General features: G+C 45.8%; 1 pseudogene; it reads right to left on the bottom strand.

The window, feature by feature from the left end:
• Positions 1 to 788: 788 nt before the first annotated feature.
• LOC135525086 (protein Jade-3-like) lies at positions 789 to 6,930 on the bottom strand (annotated as a pseudogene).
• Positions 6,931 to 7,233: the final 303 nt, after the last annotated feature.

Raw genomic sequence — 7,233 nt, 5'->3', positions numbered from 1 at the left:
TCTGTCCAACTCTTGAAATGGAGACTAACGGAAGAACTGGCTGTTGAACGACAGTCTCCTCATCTGAAATTATGTGAAAGGATAGGTAGCAGTTCAAGAGATGCTAATGCTAGCAGTTCAAGAGATGCTAATGCTGGCAGTTCAAGAGATGCTAATGCTAGCAGTTCAAGAGATGCTAATGCTGGCAGTTCAAGAGACGCTAATGCTAGCAGTTCAAGAGATGCTAATGCTAGCAATTCAAGAGATGCTAATGCTGGCAGTTCAAGAGATGCTAATGCTAGCAGTTCAAGAGATGCTAATGCTGGCAGTTCAAGAGATGCTAATGCTAGCAGTTCAAGAGATGCTAATGCTGGCAGTTCAAGAGATGCTAATGCTAGCAGTTCAAGAGATGCTAATGCTAGCAGTTCAAGAGATGCTAATGCTGGCATTTCAAGAGATGCTAATGCTGGCAGTTCAAGAGATGCTAATGCTGGCAGTTCAAGAGATCGCAAAAGAGCGAGAGAAAAGGAGAGGGAGGTTGAGGAGACTCACCTATTATGTAGACCTAGATAGGGAGGTTGAGTACAGAACAGAAAATCATTTATAGAGCACGACCGATAGGATGAAAATCGACATTTGAAACATATTTTATTGGACAATTGCTAATTTTGGATGTCAATTTACGAGACTTTAGTGTGGAAAAATTACAATTTAATTTCTCCGATGTAAAACACTCAAATCGACATCAGTAAGTTGTGTTCCCCCCAAAAAAAGAAACCCCATCATTCTGGCTCTAATCATTTCCAGCCAGAGCAAAGCAGACAGAAATAAACAGACAAGTAGTTTAATCAGGAGACAGTCCAAGGGCATTCCGTTCACACCGAGCATAGAGGGAGAGAGAACAAAAATCCATTAAAGAAGACACGTGGCTTAGAGTCCCACTGAGGTGATGATTTGGGTCAGGACGCCTGTCATGCAGCAGTCCTGTGCTCCTGTCCCTGTGTACAATAGATAGATGGCCCAGCCATTGTAGGGGCTCTGGCTCTGCCCCATGACCAGAGAGCTGCTCGCTCAGACAGAGCCGGGGCAAAGGTCATGTCATGGCTGTCACCTCTGTACTGAGGTCCTACTGGACCCCCAGGCTCTGCTTTACCCTACCCTGCCTCAACCTCTGACCTTTAGCCTCTGGCTCTGAGTCACTGAGTTCCAGGTCAGGGCAGTATCCATCCGTCTCCTTGTAGGGTGGTGATCTGGTACCACCGAGTCCCTGGGGGGACTCCGGGAACTGGTTTGGCCCAGGGTCGGTCCTTGGCTGATCTGGTACCACTGAGTCCCTGGGGGACTCCGGGAACTGGTTTGGCCCAGGGTCGGTCCTGGGCTGATCTGGTGCCTTTACCCTCCTGGGACACCTTGTCCCCCCGCAGGTCCTCCGTGGTCCGCACCAAGCTGACCGTCGCCTCCTTGAACGACCGGCTGAAGTGCTCCATGGTGGAATCACTGAAGCTGACTGATTGGCTGGCCTTGACCCCTGAACCCTCGCTGGTTTCCTGTTCGCTGGGGGTCTGACAAGAGCTGTCCTTCTGGGCCACGCCCACCATCTTCTCCATCACGCCGTTGGATCTAGGGACGGGGCCTGTCCGCTCTTGGTCCAGTTTGCCGTTTCCATTGGAAGGGTGGCCATGTAGGGCAGGGTGGAGCGTCAACGGTTTACCCATTAGAGGCTTGCCAGTCTGTTTAATGGTCAGGGCTGAGCCCCTGGCAGCAGGGTTAGTCAGTGTTGGTCCAGTGGCATTACTCCCCTCCTACGTGACTGACCTGAAGCAGACAGCAGGCTGCCATTGGAGCACTCCTCTCTCTTGCCTCGCCCATGGAGCTGAGGCTTCCCTCCTCCTTTACCTAACCCTCCGCCCTTACCCCCCCCCTTCCCTAGCCCCTTCCCTCCCCCACTGCGTTGGTGAACGTTCCCGCTGTTATCTGGACACAGGGGCCGTTGCCTGACTTGGAGCCGGCCTTCCCGTTACCCAGCGACACTTTGGGCATCTTCAGCGTCAGGAGTGATTCTGGGAGGAGGCCGGAACAACATGCTGTCCACCGGCACACCTGGAGAAAAAGACCATGAGGGCCAATCAGAATTATGGGTTAGTCCCCATCTCCTCCCACACCACCATGAGGGCCAATCAGAAAGAAATGCAGTGGCCATGACTGACTATAAATGAGAGTCAATTAGAGTAGCCTAGCTCTGGGGCTAGTTAGGGGCCGTCAATAAATTACACAATGGGAAGATATTTTCATGTTGCACATCTTTTAGTTGTCTTGTTAATATGATTTTTTACTATTTATAGTTGGTTTGAGGTTAAGTCATTGAAATTTGGAGCTATTGACATTTTATAATATTGTCCCATGTACTTTAATTTACTGATGGTCACTAACTAGCCCCATAGGGATATCGCTCCCGAGTAGCGCAGCTGACTTGCCTAGGTAGAAAAATATATACTTTTTTTAATGCATAAATGAGTATGACATCCTGGCCTTTAAAGCATACTAATTTCACATACTATAAAATGTTATTTTTTTCACATATCCAAAATACCTATTATGCAAGTATGGTTATTCGGATACGGCCACACACAAATCTTACCAGCGGAGATCTCCTGGCTGAGCAGTTTGACGTGGAGGTTGAAGATCTGCTCCTGGGCCTTGCTCTGAGACAGTTTCAGCTTCTCCCTCCGACTCACCATGTAACACAGGTTCCTCACCTGTAGGGGACACAACATGGCCGTCAGGTGAGCTAACAAACACTCACCCTAAGCCACCCAGCAATCGGTCTCCATCTAGTGGCTGTTTTATAGTTTCCATCTCCCCTGGGATAAATTAATTGATTTAGAGGTCAAGCTACAGATCTATTGTACTTGTCATGATTATTATTCTCTCTTTTTGGTTGGATCCTTGTATAATTATTTTTACATTTGATTACTTGTGTGTGGATTTAGTAAAACTTGTGATGGAAACAATTCTTCATATGCCTATTTTAGCATACATTTGAGGGAATATCTACAGGAATTGAATTTGTTTTCTTCCCTCAAGAGATTTGAGCTCTTCTGAATTGCACTCATTCCCCACCCCCAATATTCCAGAGTTTTGAAGCACTTTTATATACCCTAACCTCTCTGGCCCCCAGGCCTGACCCCCTAACCATTCCAGAGACCTGAGCCCTAACCTCTGTCACCCTCCCCAACACCGTAACCCTCCCCCTCCCTGTTACGTGGCAGGTAGCCTACTCTCATTCCTTGCTTAACTTTTTTACATTCTGAAGGGAAGGTTATATTATGTACGGGCCCATAACAGAATTCCTCTCCTGCAGGGAACAACAAGGTGACAGATTCGTCCTGTAAGACCCTGGATTGGAACCGGCAACCCCTGGCTACCTGCCATCCCATAGAAGCACCCAACTCAGATCTTGAGCAGACCCCTTTTCTTTCCACATTGGAGTTCATAGAACTATACTGAACAAAAATAGAAACTCAACATGTAACAATTTTACAATTCATTAGGAAAGTATTCAGACCCCTTTTCTTTTCCACATTGTGTTATCTACCATAAAAGCCTGATTGGTGGAGTACTGCAGAGATGGTTGTCCTTCTGGAAGGTTCTCCCATTTCCACAGATAAACTTTGGAGCTGTCCGAGAGACCATTGGGGTTCTTGCTCACCTCCCTGACCAAGGCCCTTCTCCCCTGATTTCTCAGTTTGGCAGGGAAGAGAGTTTCGATGGTTCCAAACTTCTTCTAGTTAAGAATGGAGGCCACTGTGTTCTTGGGGACCTTCAATGCTGACATGCACTGTCAACTGTGGGACCTTACATAGACAGGTGTGTGTCTTTCCAAATCATGTCCAATCAATTGAATTTACCACAGGTGGACTCCAATGAAGTTGTAGAAACATCTCAAGGATGATCAATGGAAACAGGAGGCACCTGAGCTCAATTCGAGTCTCGTAGCAAAGGGTCTGAATACTTATTTAAATACCGTTTCTGTTTTTTAAGATAAATTTACACAAATTTCTAAAAACCTGTTTTTGCTTTGTCATTATGGGGTACTGAGTGTAGATTGATGAGGATTAAAAAAAAATGTGAATATAGTCTGTAACGTAACAAAATGAGGAAAAAGAGGAAGGTGTCTAATTTAGAACGTACTGTATATTTTTTATCAGTCAATTGAAATAAATAAGGCTCTCATCTATGGATTTCACATGACTGGGTAGGGGGGCGCAGCCATGGGTGGGCCTGGGAAGGCATAGGCCCACCCACTGGGGAGCCAGGCCCAGCCAATCAGAATGAGTTTTTCCATCACAAAAGGGCTTTATTACAGACAGAAATACTCCTCAGTTTCATCAACTGTCCAGGTGTCTCAGGCGACCCATGCAGGTGAAGAAGCCGGATGTGGAAGTCCTGGGGTTGAGGCCGGTTGGACATACTGCCAAATTCTCTAAAATTACGTTGGCAGGCGGCTTATGGTAGAGAAATGAACATTCAATTCTCTGGCAACAGCTCTGGTGGACATTCCTGCAGTCAGCATGTCAATTGCACGCTCCCTCAAAACTTGAGACATCTGTGGCATTGTGTTGTGTGATAAAACTGCCCATTTTAGTGTTCTTTATTGTCCCCAGCATAAGGTGCACCTATGTAAATGGTCATGCTGTTTAATCAGCTTCTTGATATGCCACACCTGTCAGGTGAATGGATTATCTTGGCAAATGAGAAATGCTCACTGACAGGGATGTAAACTAAGTCACTCACAAAATTTTTGAGACATTTTTTTGTGCGTATGGAACATTTCTGGTATCTTTAATTTCAACACTTTACATGTTGCGTTTATATTTGGGTTCAGTGTAGTATAATTTACAACGTATATAAAAGTATCGTCTGGGGTGCATGACCATCCATCCGTATGTGTGAGGATAACGTCTTCTAAAAAATAGAGTTGGCCCCCGACCCCCATTAGCCCTCAGAAGAGCCTCAATTCGTCGGGGCATGGACTCCACAAGGCGGTAAAGCGTTCCACAGGGATGCTGGTCCATGTTGACTCCAATACTTCCCACAGTTGTGTCAAGTTGGCTTGATTTCCTTTGGGTGGTGGACCATTCTTGATACACACGGGAAAGGGTTGAGTGTGAAAAACCCAGCAGCATTGCAGTTCTAGACACAAACCAGTGCGCCTGGCGCCTGCAACCATTCCCCGTTCAAAGGCACTTAGATCTTTTGTCTTTTGTCCATTCACCCTCTGAATAGCACACATACTCTACCGTTCAAAAGTTTGGGGTCACTTACAAATGTCCAAAATGTCCTTTTGAAAGAAAAGCGTATTTTTGGTCCATTAAAATAACTATTGTTGTTGGAAACGGCTGATTTTTAATGGAATATCTACATAGATGTAGATAGATATAGATGTACATACATGTCTGCAACCATAAATCCTGTGTTCCAATGGCACGTTGTTAGCTAATCCACATGGCACGTTGTTAGCTAATCCACATGGCACGTTGTTAGCTAATCCTCATGGCACGTTGTTAGCTAATCCTCATGGCACGTTGTTAGCTAATCCTCATGGCACGTTGTTAGCTAATCCTCATGGCACGTTGTTAGCTAATCCTCATGGCACGTTGTTAGCTAATCCTCATGGCACGTTGTTAGCTAATCCACATTTCTCACATGAAATAGCCTTCATTTCTCAGAACAAGAATAGACTGACGAGTTTCAGAAGAAAGGTCTTTGTTTCTGGCCATTTTGGGCCTGTAATTGAACCCACAAATGCCGATGCTCCAGATACTCAACTAGTCTAAAGGACAGTTTTATTGCTTCTTTAAATCAGAACAACAGTTTTCAGCTCTACTAACATAATTGCAAAAGGGTTTTCTAATGAGCAATTAGCCTTTTAAAATGATAAACGTGGATTAGCTAACACAACGTGCCATTGGAACACAGGAGTGATGGTTGCTGATAATGGGCCTCTGTACGCCTATGTAGATATTCCATAACAAATCAGCTGTTTCCAGCTACAATAGTCATTTACAACATTAACAATGTCTACCAATTTGATGTTATTTTAATGGACAATTTGCTTTTCTTTCAAAAACAATTACATTCATAAGTGACCAAACTTTAGAACGGTAGTGTACACAAACCATGTTTCAATTGTCTCAAAGCTTAAAAATCCTTCTTTAACCCGTCTCCTCCCCTTCATCTACACTGAAGTGGATTTAACAAGTGACATAAATAGGGGATCATAGCTTCCACCTGGATTCACCTGGTCGGTCTGTCATGGAAAGAGCAGGTGTTCTTTATGCTTTTGTATACTCAGTGTATATCTATATTAAATACAATAAAAGTAATACTAACCCTCTCTAAGTCCTGTCGGAGGTGCATGAACATCCTCATCCGTGTGTGGATGCTGTCTTCATGAGGCAACAGCAGCAGGTTACCCTCCTCCTCACTAGGGGGCAGCAGAGCACGGTTAAAGTTGCTCTTCCTCTTCAGTTTCCAGTACTGGTAGATGAAGTCCAGCAGGCTGGGAGGGAGGCCCAGGTTCAGGGCCAGCTCCTCAGGGTGAATCAGAGTAGAAAACTCCTCCTCTAGTTCTAACAACCTCTGGGCCCTCAGGCCCCCCTTCTCTGGGTCTACTGGGGGTTTGGGCCGGGCCGGACTGAGACCAGAGCCTGCCTCCCCTGCCTTGGACTGCTTGTTGTGGGCTGGCTGACAGGGGCTGAGGCCGGGGGCTGGTGGGTCGGAGGAGGCCTGGTTCTTGGGCTTGCTGTGCTTCAGACAGTAGGACCTGAACTTCACCTCGTCTCCTTCATCCAGGACAGTCTTCATCTCCAGGCTGTGCTCGAAGGCACACGTCACATGGAACGGGATGGTGCAGTTCTTCACTGAGCACTGAGGGATGCAGGAGGACAAGGTTCATTAACTCAGGGGTTGTCAAAGTGAGCTCCTGCAGGAGCACAAGGTTCATTAACTCAGGGGTTGTCAAAGTGAGCTCCTGCAGGAGGTCCCGCAGGCAGATTTCAAAATATTAACTTTTGTTTTTTGCATGTAATTTTTAAATTAATATTACTAACAAATTAAACTAATTTAGGCCGAGGTAACCTGTTAGAGGTTGTGATACATTATTATTCAGGGCCTGTTCTTACCCCAGGGCAACATGGGCCTGAGCTCCTGATATCAGGAGTACCCCAACAATTCATTAACTCAATACTTGTC

This window comes from Oncorhynchus masou, chromosome 31, assembly GCF_036934945.1.
Source record: "Oncorhynchus masou masou isolate Uvic2021 chromosome 31, UVic_Omas_1.1, whole genome shotgun sequence".
In the NCBI taxonomy this organism is placed as follows: domain Eukaryota; kingdom Metazoa; phylum Chordata; class Actinopteri; order Salmoniformes; family Salmonidae; genus Oncorhynchus; species Oncorhynchus masou.
This window is presented reverse-complemented; position numbering and strand designations above follow the sequence as displayed.